At 42.5% G+C, this 13,054-nt stretch overlaps 1 protein-coding gene across 2 annotated transcripts in view; it reads right to left on the reverse strand.

The window, feature by feature from the left end:
- The window catches only part of plxnb2b (plexin b2b), a 150,758-nt gene that overhangs the window by 105,289 nt on the left and 32,415 nt on the right, over nt 1–13,054 (reverse strand). The window lies entirely within an intron of this gene.

The following is a 13,054-nucleotide window of genomic DNA, read 5'->3' on the forward strand; positions in this document are numbered from 1 at the left end:
CTCTTGTAATAAGAGTTGTTGTTGTTCCAGACAGCATTTAGGCCAATGGCAAATTAATGGGCTTTTGTAATACACAATGAAAAGCTGCAGGAAATTATAAGACCATCACCAAGAGTCAAAGTTTCTTTTCTAATATTAAAATTATTTACTCTGGGTAGCTGTAATTAATTAATTAACAGTGGGAAGAAAATACTACTTATGCAACTTCTTGTGAATGTTGATTAGACTATGTTTTTACAGTGGAAATAAACAATAATTTCTATATGAAGCGTACCATAGCTCCAGTTTGACTACAGTCTATGAGTCGGGGTGAAAACACAATCCTCACTAACTAAAGTCTATCTTTAGTAGTTCCCGTCCTTATGAGAGCTGACAAATGTTAATGAGTTATCAGGTTCCTTTTCTGTTCCTTCAGTTGTCACACAGTGTGCTGAGCTGATTAAACCTAGTAACAACGATTGCACCTATATGCACAGTATATCAATGCAGAGATGAGCTAAATTATTTGTCCAGATGGAGGTTAATCAAAAACTGAGCAGGCAGTTTGTGCAGTAATAATTAGTAAGGTGGAAGTAATATCAATGTACCATTAAATCCACTCCAGGAAATCACATCAGCTCCCAAAAAGGATACAAGTCCCGCCTGAATTTAAGTCAGAAAATATTTTTTGTCTTTTGTGATATTTGTGAACCAGGACAAGGGGAGTGTCTGCCAGCGTTTGGCGACTTCTGTGTCTGTGGAGGATGGCTACCTGGGAGAAGCTCCTCTACCAAACAGAGCAGCCAGGAGGATTTGGCAGTAACAAATGGATTGAGGCTTTAGGCAGGCAAATGGGAAAGCACAGCTGGATAGAAATCACAAAGGCTAATCCTTTCCTACTATGTCTAGCGTTGAGTTTATTGCCTTTTTAAAATTCACTAATACAGATTATTCTGTCTGTTTAACTCATTAACATCAGTAGCTATCTGGCAAACCGATTTAACGACGTACATTATTCCTAACGCCTCTAGGCGTAAGCTGTGTGGATCTAGCTTTAAAAGATGCTTTCTATCAGATAAAGATGTAATTATACAAAACAACATTGCACTGACTGAATGCCATCATAAAGTACTTAAATCGGATAGCAGCCTGTACTAATGCCTTTCTATACGGCAAATATCAGTGTAAGCTCATTCTTATGGCTGAGACCCATTCATAATCTAAGAGCTTCATTTAAAAGGTCAACACCTGGTGTTTATCGAATTCTGCCTTTAAAAAAAAAGAAAAAAAATGTTTCGGTCTTAGCAGCATCAAATTTCTTCAAAGATGATTTTGTAATATATCAGCATGTTTATTTAAAATGAAAGCAGAGAAGATCTGTGGCTTTGATCATTCAGTCTCATTATCTGTAAGCAAGACTAGTATTAAAATATATAGGGCAGGGGGTAAATCCAGGGACTGGTGTTTCCTGTCTCCTGCCTGATGCTGCCGTGGGCTCTTCCTGTCTGGGTGTCGAGGCCAGGACTGCCTGCTGGGAACCTTAGTAGCTCTGTGCAGAAGAGAGGGAGGGAAGAGAAAGAGTGGCACACAGCAGCACACACGCACACACAGACACATAAGCTCCACCCTAAAGAGGAACAGCATGCCAGCCCCGGTGGACATCTGTTTTCACAGGTGTGCTCACCCAATGTGATTAAGATTGGCGCTACACACCCACCGAGCAATGCTGCGCTGGTGCGCCAACACTGTGGGTGCTGGGGCATTAGCATGAGACGCAAGGAACAGTTGTGTTGTTTAGGGGCAGATGGAAATGATGAGAGTTTAAAGAGGAGGAAGCAAGTGAAGGAGAAAACGAGAGGTATGGAGGAGGCAAGTTATGCGAGAAAGTTCATAAGGCTCATTTACTGCAAACAACTGTTTACAGACACTTCACTCAGGAAGACTGGTATTATTTGGAGAACATGCAGATTATCCTCTGCTGTTTGATACTCAAAAGAAAATGGAGAGATCACGTGAAAAGACTGGAGTAAGCCACACATGGGAATAGTATTTTTTTTTTTTTTTTTTTTTTTTAAATACCAGTACAATCCAAAATGTTCTTAGAGGGAAAATCCATTCATCTCAAGAAAAGTCCATAGGATATAGGTGGGCAGCAGTTTTGGCAGAACCAACACAGCTGGTATGCAATCGTACAATGCACCTGCTCCCATGGCAACCAGAAGAGGGATTGCTTTCCCTTACACCAGCAGGCCACTTCATGCTTTAATGTAAAGCGACAACTTGCCGGAATTAATTTGTGTGTTGTCGGGAAAAAAAGAGGTCCCCCAAACAGATTTAATTCAGAAAAATGGGGGGGGAAAAGCAATTTTCCTTATTTATGCGCCCCCATCCACTGCCACACCACTGCTGCCACCCCATAATTCTCCAGTGGTTTTTGAGAACTTTCAGCCATTTCAAGTGATCTCACTCCTGGAGTAGTACGAGGCAGCAACAAGAAAATCTTTAATAAATGAGAAAGCAATTCCATTTCACAGCAGCAAGAAACCAAGGAGGAGGAGGAGGGGTGGGAGAGTCAGTCACTAGCTCCTAAAGAGAAATAGAAGCCTTGGATAAAAGCTGCTCACCCCAAGATATCTATGAAAAAAAAAAAAAAAGAGGAGGAAGAGCAGACAGACGACAGACTTAACACCAAATCATCCTGCTGTACGATTCAGAAGCTTACCTAATGCTGACAAGTGACAAGAAGAGTGCTATGCTGCATGTAGCTTATTAGCATTTGTGAATTTCACTTTGCTTGAGCTCCTGAACTTTTTACACTTCTATCTGTAACTAACAGAGCAAAACTATCTGTACAGCAGCAAACACGGAATAAATAATAACTAAGTGAATACTTATATGTCGTGTTCACAGCGGGTATCAACAGTTTTGAGCCTCGTTTTCAATACAAGTTGGTGATTTAGCAAAGATATAGTGTAAAACTGATACATGTGCACATATGTGAGTCAGTATGCAGAGTAAATGTTGCTTGATGTGATATCAAGCTGCAAAAAACATATTTCATTAGTTAGTCTGAGATATTTATGATAAGCCCTGATCACACAGCCAAGGTCTCGTCCCGATTCCATTATCCATCCAAATGTGTGCACTCCTCCCCTCCTCGTTTCCAACCCTCCCATCAAGGAAGAAATGGCAGGCATCGCTCCCACAACTATGCCCGGCTCCAATCTGCTCTCGCTTCCCATCTCCTGGCGAGCATATCTCAGTGTGGGGTATGACTTCTCTCAAAAGCTAGATGTGAGAAATGTATATATTTGTAAGTGCTAATACTAAGCGGCACAGAATGTTGGGCCAGCACCAGACAGATGGTTCTGAGAAAGGCAGAAGATCAGAGAGATGCTCCCTCCCACCCTCGCTGTCCCCATTCCTCTATTTCTCAGAGAGAAGTCACTATCACAGCGCTGCATGGCACCGAGGAGCTTCAGTGTACAAAAGCGGCCTTAATTCCCCCAATGTTGGAATCGGCTCACTCTAACAAGGGTATCAAAGAACTTCATCAATGAAAGGATATTTAAAACTCAGCTCTCAAAAGCCTATCAACCCATGGGTGGAATACTATTGGGAGAGTTATTGGGGTGTAGGACAAATGGAGAGGCACACGATGTAAAAAATAAAACAACACAGAAAATAAAGAGGAATATAAATGATTTTATAGTCTCTTGTATTTGTAGAAGGATTACTAATGACATGGAAATTCTCGTATGTATCTGGTTTAAAGGCACAATTAGCCTTGCCCAGTATGTCCTTCACAAAGCACTGCCAAGGCAGATTAATTGATACAATCAGAGGCCAAGTGAGCTTAATTTACAAAGCCAGAAATCTCAGGAGCAAAAGTTATAAAGCAGCGAACAAAAGAATTGACTGTAAATGCACTGTCTGTGTGTCCATGTAGGAGGGGTTGTTTCACTTTTGCAACAGGAGGGATGTCAAGTCTTTATTTCTGTTGTACATTTGGCTCGCTATGACACCTCATAGGAGGCCAGGGTAAAATAAAGTGCAGAGCTTAACAGCTCTGGCACACCAGGGGAGACACGGCTACTCAGGAACTATAACGCAGACACACAAACAAATGGATTCACTTTCACGCATACAGACAGTAAGCCTCACAGATAAATTCAAAATCTCAAGACAAACTGAAAAATCCTCTTCTTTTGATTGAATGAGGATGGCAGTCTGTGTGGGCTACGTTAGCCATGCTTTCAAAACCCTAAATGGCTCAGACACATGTACAATAACAGAATGCCTGGCCCACTGCTTCTGTCTTTAACTATATCTTTCTATCTGAAACTCACAAGCGGAATTTGCGACAAATCACCCAAAGTGCAAAGAGCTCAGTTGGGGTGAAGTCAGCATCAGCAGGACTGCTTCCACGCAAAAAAAACATGTTGCTTGGTCTGGGAGGACGTTCATGCAGAAGCTGCCAATCAATCAATGGGATTTTTATTGTTCAGAAGGGATATAAAGCTCTCTTTGTCTGTCCATACTCTTCTGACCTTTATTAGGCCAATGAAGAAGGCAAACGCCACCAAGCCATCAGGGAAATGGAGTATCTGTTTTGCTCTTAACACACTGCTCACAGATTGCAGAGCTGGCATGGTGTAGCGGACACAGACTGTGTGCCGACCTGGGCATGCTCCGCCCTACGCGACCTTGGTACATATGACTATGCCAACGTGCCAATGAGCGCTCCCACACTGTCCTCATCTTTAAAAAAGAAAAAAAAAGAAAAAAAACCTTCTCCCTGAGGCAAGGCTGGAGCTTGGGCTTGAGACACAGAGTTCATTAACAGATAAACAGCGGAAGTGTGGGGGAAAAAAGAGAGCAAGAGATGGGAATAAATGAGAAAATGACAACGGACGGAAGATATGGAGAGAGCTTGGCAGCCGTCCATGAAAACGACAGCTGGCAGCGACATCCTTCACAAACCTGGCGATGCAAGCGGTGTGATGGAAGCAACCTCCAGAGACATAGAAAAAGGAAGAGAGGAAGAAGGAGAGAGATTTGGGGGAGCGGGAGGGGGGACTGTGGCAGTAAATATCATGCTTTTCGTCTCCAGACTCCTGTGCTAATTAACACAGTTCCACATACAAGGCCCCCCCCGTTTGCCTCGCAGCCTGACACAGAGGGCTGGCAAAGGCCTATGTTAAGTTGCATTTCCACAGCGTGGTGGAGGTTCTACTTTTGGTGCAAGGTACTTACCTATATTTCATTCTCCTAATCAAACATATGAGACTTTCAAGGTGGTCATCACAGTCGAGGACATCAAGTTATTGCATTAGTTGGTGCTTTAACAGCTCTCAAACTGACACTGAAACTGCAATATGATTCCTAACTGTTTTGTGGTGTGGTTCCTTCTTTAAGTCATGCAATGAGATGGAGGTTTTTTAAAAGTACAAAAACACAATGCATGAAAGTAAAGAAAGAAAATCCAAAGCATTTGTGTGACAGACACATGAGTAGGAATATATGACAGCCATGGCAGATAAATGGACAAAAATCGTAATTGCTGTTTCTTACTCATAACCTGAAAATTACGAGTATATACCAAAACCAGTTAAATCAATTAAAGGCAGAGTGAGTAATATACTGCCACTAGATGTCAGTAGATTGCAGTCACTTGCGTTCTTTTTTTAAATCTCTTCCAATTTAAGTGCATAATCCTAGCTAAAGTGTCTACTGTGTAACTCTGGCCGCCTTTCATCTGTAATGGGTGTGGGGTGTTGGCCCACTGAAGATAACATCTATTACCTCTGACGAGCCTGTAAAACCTTATGAGAGAAGTCTCATACATGATGATGACTCAGTGACTCAGCCCAATTATGTCCAATAACAGTGATACTAAGGCAGACCTTCCCAAAGTGTGGGGCAGAGCCATGGCAGGGGGGGGGGCGCGGGATGAAAAGGGTGAAAAAAAACCCCAAAAAACCGCTTGGACACTGCTAGCACGGGCGCCTACAGAAACACAAAGCAGGAGATGAAGCATAGCTGAATATGTTTCCAAACCAACTTCATTCTAAGCCAAAGACTAGAAAATATGGTGAAGCATATCTTCCCTTTGGCTTCACCTGCACAAGTGCCAAGGTAGGTCTCCCCTACAGAACTGGTTTTCCCTTTGTCGGGAGCAGCACTGGGCTGTTTAAATCACGGACAAACAGTATCCCACATTCGTGATTTTTAGTTCACAAACACTTCTTGTAATGACTAACTACTGCTGACATTTTGGAGATATACATACTATACTATATACAGTAAAGTTACAGCGGGATACAAATGATATCAGGCTGATCCTGCCACGATTTGTTCCCCCGGTTCAAATCACGGACAAACAGTATCCCACAGCTGTTTATGTTTTTAAACCTATTTTGCACAGAGAGGCATTTTTTGAAAAATGTATTGATAGCAATGTTGAATATTATTACACAGGAAAAAAAACAACAACAACTACACGTAAAATAATCACATCGTGACGCCTCTGCCTTTGTAAATGGGGGGACAGTAACTGCGTGTGTATGTAAGCGTGTAAAACCTGCAGATAGTCAGATTAACAGTATTTTGTCTCTATCTGCCATTCTGCAATTCATCTCATGTAAACAATAACATGGCACACAGCGTGACGTGAAAAAAGGTACATACCTTTGAGGTTGTGTGACAAACTCTGTATTCCTCGTCCACAGGTAAACGCAAAAAAGGAGTTTTAAAAAAATCTCAGTTTTCGGTGATTCAAAACGCCGTTTACGTGTGGACGAAACAGCTGCATTTTCAAAAATACCCGTGTAGGTGTTTTACGCTACGTAAAAGACTTAGTAGTTTATTTTATTACTACCTGTCATTTATTGCAGATTACTTGTATTTGCTTAATTGTTCACTAAATATTTGAGGTGTGAAATAAACCACAATGGAGCAAAATATGTGTGTGTGGTTGGAGGATGTGTGTGTGCGTGCGTGTGCGGGGCGCGAACATTTTTCTTGTAAAACAAAGGGGGGCCCAGCAAAAAAAAAGTTTGGGAACCACTGTACTAAGGTGAGCTGTCGAAAATATCCTGAACTTTTCTGTCAGTAGTCATTTCTGTTTTGGCTACGTTTACCTGTTTTTAGCTTCTGTTAGCTGCTGTTAGCCGCCGTTAGTGAAATTTTCTTTCAAACAGATCTAGCATTGTTGGACTGCACCAAGCAAAAAAACTTCTTCTCATCTTATGATGTCAGATCAAAATCAAACTGTTTATCAGAGGGAAAGTGTGATTTTTAGGACACTTCGGTCCAACATTAGCTAGCGTACTGCTAGCTAATAACAAGCTGTTGTTGCCATTTAGCCGACTCGTGAGCTGTCCAAAGACAGGAGGGTCAAAGGGCTAATTTGCTGGATTAAGTAACTGTGACAGTATGTGAAATAAATAGGCATGTTTGTGTATGTTTTTGTGTGTTACAGCCCCAACTTCTATTCAGGAGAGGAGGAGTGAGGAGAGAAAGGAGGGAGGTGGAAATGAGGGAGGAGAGAGTGCAGTGATCTTTAAATTAAAAGGAACTTCTATTGCATAATGTATATGTGGTTGGTCTCTAGCGACATACATAAAATGCAATTATGTATCTTGGCCACTATATTCATGATGTTGAGGGAATACAGCATCTTTCAAAACCTGGTGCTCACTAATCCATTTGTGGATTAGTTCTAAATTTGTAAGACTGCTGGAAGACATAATTACACACTAATCAATTTATATTTATGAATACAACATTCCCTTGTCTATTAAATAACTTAAAATTTTACGTACTTTACCTTTAATGAGTAGAGTCCAGTTCAGCTGCACTATGCACTGGAAATGAGGCTTCAGTGTGTAAAAAGAAGTGCTGAGGGATTTTGAGAGAGGAAAATAAATAAAAAGGTGAGACAAGGTCTGGTGGCCTTGTCTGAAGGTGAGCTGGATCCCCTGCCAGCCTGCAGCCCGACTCTTCTGGCAGAAAGGGAGGGGGGGACAAAGACAAATGAGGTAGAGTGTGGGGATGCTGATCAACAACCGACTCACTCACCGGCCGTCGCTCACCACATCCAGAGGGAGCAAGTGAGAGAGAGCGGAGAGACAGAGAGAAGTGAGGAGGCCAATGAGCCGGCACTGGTCCAGTCACAACACCATAGACACAAATCCTGGTTCTGTACCATTAGCTCCAGACTGTCATAAATCAGACAAAGCCAGCCAGCAGGACCAGAGAGAAGGCCAAACAGAGAAGTCAAAAAGCCACAGCCACACAGGACTGATCAGACAACAAAGGAGGGGAACAAACAGCAACCTTTGGACAGAGGAAGCATTTATAACACCACAAGACAGAAGAAAGGCTCCATACACATAATAGAAGCACTGGTATTGAACCTGGCTTTGTTACTGCAGCCTGAAATGCATCCACAGTGCTATTTACAGTAATATTTATATTACAAAAAGTCACTCACAGTCAGTGCCAAGCCAGGTTTTTTTTTTTAAATCTACTCTTTCATTAGAAATTTTCTTATGTTAATCAGGCTATGGTTATGCATCTTTGCTATAAATCTTTATTAAATGTCTAACCCCTGTAGAGGGGTTAAAGAAAATGAGGATAAAGAGTTGGGGGACAACATACGATAAAGATACATAGCTGCAACTAAAGTGGGACTAGCGCCTAAATTCACCATGAATCTGCCTTCTCTCAGGAATGCTTGTATTAACATGAGACACTAATGCATTTAAAGGTTTCAGATCATTTGGTAAATAAACAAGGAGTGAGCTGTACTGGCCAAGGTCAAAGTACCAGCATAATACACAGTCAGTGTCTATCATAAGTTACTGAAAACAAACAGAACCATAGAGCTTCTGCTTTTACATGTCATAAAAGCCTCCATTAATATTCATGATCCAAATTGTATAGTACACTTGATATTTAGTCATTAGGATTTTGTCACTGGAAATTGAGGTGCTCATTTAGAGCATGTGGGTTAGTGTTTTCATTTGGTAATGCCATTACTGGAGCAAAAGCTTCATTAGTATTTCTGCTTGTAATAACCTCGACAAGGGATTTCCTAACCCAGTTTTTCAACCACACCCATCCCAGGCACGCTGCCTTGGCATGCACCCTACTGGCAGACAAACAACACATCTGCCTTCCTGCTCGGAAACTTGCGCATACATATTGTATGAATCAACAGAAAAAATATGCGCTTTTTGTTTTGCTTGTGCATGTGGGTGAAATATGGACTGGGGTATAATATAGTGTGTGTGCAAAATTTCAATTTTTTGATTCCATGTAAGACTGTGTGTAGGAAGTGATGATCCAGATTGGCAAAAAAAAAAAAAAAAAAAAAAAAATGGCAGCAGAGAGCAACTCTTGGTTTTGCTGTAAGTTTTTGGTGAGCGTGTGCCAATCCCACCTCACACAGCAGTGCACCACGGGGGGGCTGAACACTTTCTACAGTTGGATCCAATTAATTTCATCTCCACACGCCACCCATTTCGACATGCTAGGAGCATAAGAAGAGGAAGTGGAGGGTTGAAGGGAGTGGAGGTGTGCAGCGAGGCAAGTGGGAAATAACCGAGAAAAGGGAAGTGGAAGGATGGGCCAAGGTTGGGGAAACTTAGAATTCCCTGTATCTTCCGTTGAGTTTCTGCACAGGCAGACGAAAAATGCAATTACACGTGCCCTTTCAGCCTTTTCAGGCAAGTAGGGTGTGTGGATTTGTGTGTGTGTGTGTGTGTGTGTGTGGTGGGGTTTGTGCCCTGTGGCCACCAGCACTCCCATTTTCTATGCTAATAGACGCTTGTTCTGCATTCTATCAGGCATTTGGTGGCACAGCTCTGAGTGAGGAGCAGCAGAGGGTGAGTGCAGAGCGGGTGCGTAAGGAGCGGGGAGGGAGAGAGAGGAAGAGGGGGTTGTCGCCTTGTGTCTCCAGAGATAGTAGGAATAATGAAAAAGTCTGCTGGGACTTCAAAGCAAACGGCTGGTCATTTCCTGTGGTGATGGCTGATATGGGGCGTACATGTTCAGGCAACAAGCACACAGACACTTAGTCACACATTCCTGCTAGCAAAACCCTGTCAATGAACACCATCTCCTTTGATGGCATAGTGGAGCCCAAGCGAAAGGAGTGGAGTCTTTGGACAAGGAACAAATTCGAAAAGCTTTCGCACGTTGCTGTCAGAGCCATCTAAATGCTTTAGTCACAGCCTTGGGTCAAAACTTATGCAATGTGGGTGTAATGCCAGTAACCAGCTGCTTTTTTTGTTTGTGTGCGTGTTTGTTTGTTTTTTTTAAACAATTTATAACACGTGCAGTGTTTTCAAGTTAAAACAGGCAATATTAAATTAGAAAATAAACTAGCAGTTGTTATAGGGCAGGGAGACATCAAAATCCATTCTCTTGGCAGATCAACCTCTGGGGCTTTGCTAAACAGCCTGTGTAAAAGAAAAAAAACAAAACAAGGTATATCCTTCAACATCTTTGTGTTCTCAATTAACTGGTAGTACTTTGGGTTGTTCGCCTGTTTTACACTCGTTCTGGGTTGACCATTCTCTACGTTGGCAGGTGGAAGCATAAGGTAGCTCAAATGTGACAGAGTGTCTCAAAAATGCAGAGGGAGCTGCGTTACTCCTTTTTTGGTCACTAAAAAGATCGACATGAGGAAAGACGTATGAGCAGAACAGCCAGAGCGGTATGTGAAGGGGAGAGAGCTGATAGTCCAACATGATATGCAAACATAAACAAGCCAGCAGTCACATCTGCCTCATCTGGTTTCTTATCACTGAATCTTTCACTATTATGAAAGCCGGTCTACTGACATACATTCACTCATGGCTGTAAGTCTTATGTGCGAGCAAGATACACCAAAAGAACAAATTGTAGAATTAAATTTTTTTACAAAACAAAACAGACAGACACGCACGCACACACACGCACACACACACACACACACGCACACACACACACACCTGGTTTCATTCAGGATGCCTGGAATTCTTTGCCTGCTTGGCTCACATTACTTCCTGAGCCCGCATGCTGACTGCTGCATGACAGCAGATAAAATATGCCACTCAGCACAATACCTCATCTGCTCAACATGTAACTGGAAAAACGCAGTTTGATGAGTGATAGAAGTGAAGCTGAATTTACAGGAGAGCTCTGAGAGTGGATGGGTCAAGTGGGAGACTCCTGAGAACCCAGGTATTCTAATTTACAGCGTCTCCCCTTTCGTAGACCCTTGACTGCAGTACAGTCAAGGGTCAGTAGTACAGTAGAAGTGAGCTAAAGATGCAATGATACTGTAAAATCTCTCACTCATTCTGAGAAACTGAGTCAGAGAAACAGACCAGAGACACACAGTGCAACGTGAGGAGCCAAAGAACCTTGATCTTATAAAAGTTATTAAATTTGTATTGTTTCATAAACAGACCAAAACCACAGGAGGGGGACGACGACTGAACAATACTAAAGTTTAAGAAAAAAGAAAGAAATCTTTATTGTTTTATTTTCTTTTGAGAACCCACAAAACAGAATGAGATGATTTCTGTTGCAAAGTAAAAACTATAAACCTTGGGATCAGTTTGCTCTACACACCATAATTCCTAAACGTCACCTTTCCTTTACATTTCCGAACGCACCCCTTCCAATTCCCCCATCCTATTCTCTTAGCTCCCAGGTTTGACAGAGTGATGTCTTCAGCCAAAATCACCTTGTCTACTCCGGTTCCCCAGGAGATGAAGTGCCAGCGATGTAGACGATTCAATCAAGAGAAGTGAAAGAGCAGATCACAGACAATACGCCGCGGCCCCATTACCCCCAGTCCTCAGTTACCAGTAGCGACGCTTAGCTCAGGCCCCCACCTAATGGGCCATAATATCATTTTGCGCCATGTACCAGCTCTTTATACTAGCTCTAAACATAACTCTGTCGCCAGGGCACAATAAAAACAGATATATTTCTTTATTACTCCTCGCGAAGCATATCACCAGATCTGAGCTCCCCTACAAAGGAAACTAATATCTACAGGAACCCGCTCTTTTCCTTGGCTCATTTAGAGCAGACGCACAGTTGTTATTACATTGAGCTGCACTCTGCCGGCCTCACCTCCCCACGCCATTCACTCAGACTGTAATGGATGTTTTATTATAAAGAAATGAATACAATATCTTCGCCATAAATAGCCTACTTAAAAAGCCATTTTCTCTGCCTTGCAATATGTTTGAATGTCCATCACGCCTCAAGCAATGAGGTGCCACATGTTTAATTCAGACACGACGCAATTTGCGTGTTACTGTATACGTGGAAACAGCAGCTCCTCTGCCCTTTGCTCACCCTCACTGCTCTTTTTTTCCCACTCACGCAATAATCACACTCCACCCTTTCTTGCATACAGTCAATGTAAGTCTCCAGCAGGTTCATTCGTTTACAACACGGCAGGGAAAAGGAAATGTCACCTGGGCACCCCCCCCCCCCCCTTTTTTTAAGACATTCACTTTCTTCATCTCATGTAGTACATGCTGTGCTTGTAAGCCTCGAGTCAGATGAACAGAACTTCACTTTAGCAAGGGCAAGTTATTATCTGCTACTAGGAAAAAACCTACACACAGGGCACGTTGTTGCCATCGCCCTGTACCCTATACATCTCATCGTGTCTGACCAGCCCATACACTGTGAGGATATGACAAGAGATGAGTGAACATTGGGGCACGAACATGTGTGTTTGTGTGTGGCAAGACGAAGCAGGAGAGGGAGTTGGGGAATCCAATCTCTCACACAGAGGAGCAGAGACAGGCGGGCAGATACGTTCCAAGCCTGGTATAACCCCAGCGGTATCCATGAATGAAATGACAGGATTACAGGGGTATTAGAAAACCTGCTGAGATGGTTGATAATGCTGTTTATGGTTGGGCGTCACACCGCTCGAAGGGAAAAGTCAAACTGTTTGACTAATGAAAATATGGACAAGCTCTTCACACATAGTCACCAAACAGCAAACTTAAGGAGAGAGGTCTTCCTCTCCATTAGCACCCATGGTTTGGTG

The sequence above is a fragment of the Rhamphochromis longiceps genome, linkage group LG7 (assembly GCF_057381845.1).
Source record: "Rhamphochromis longiceps isolate RC_006_pf linkage group LG7, R_longiceps_female_GT1.1, whole genome shotgun sequence".
Lineage (NCBI taxonomy): Eukaryota > Metazoa > Chordata > Actinopteri > Cichliformes > Cichlidae > Rhamphochromis > Rhamphochromis longiceps.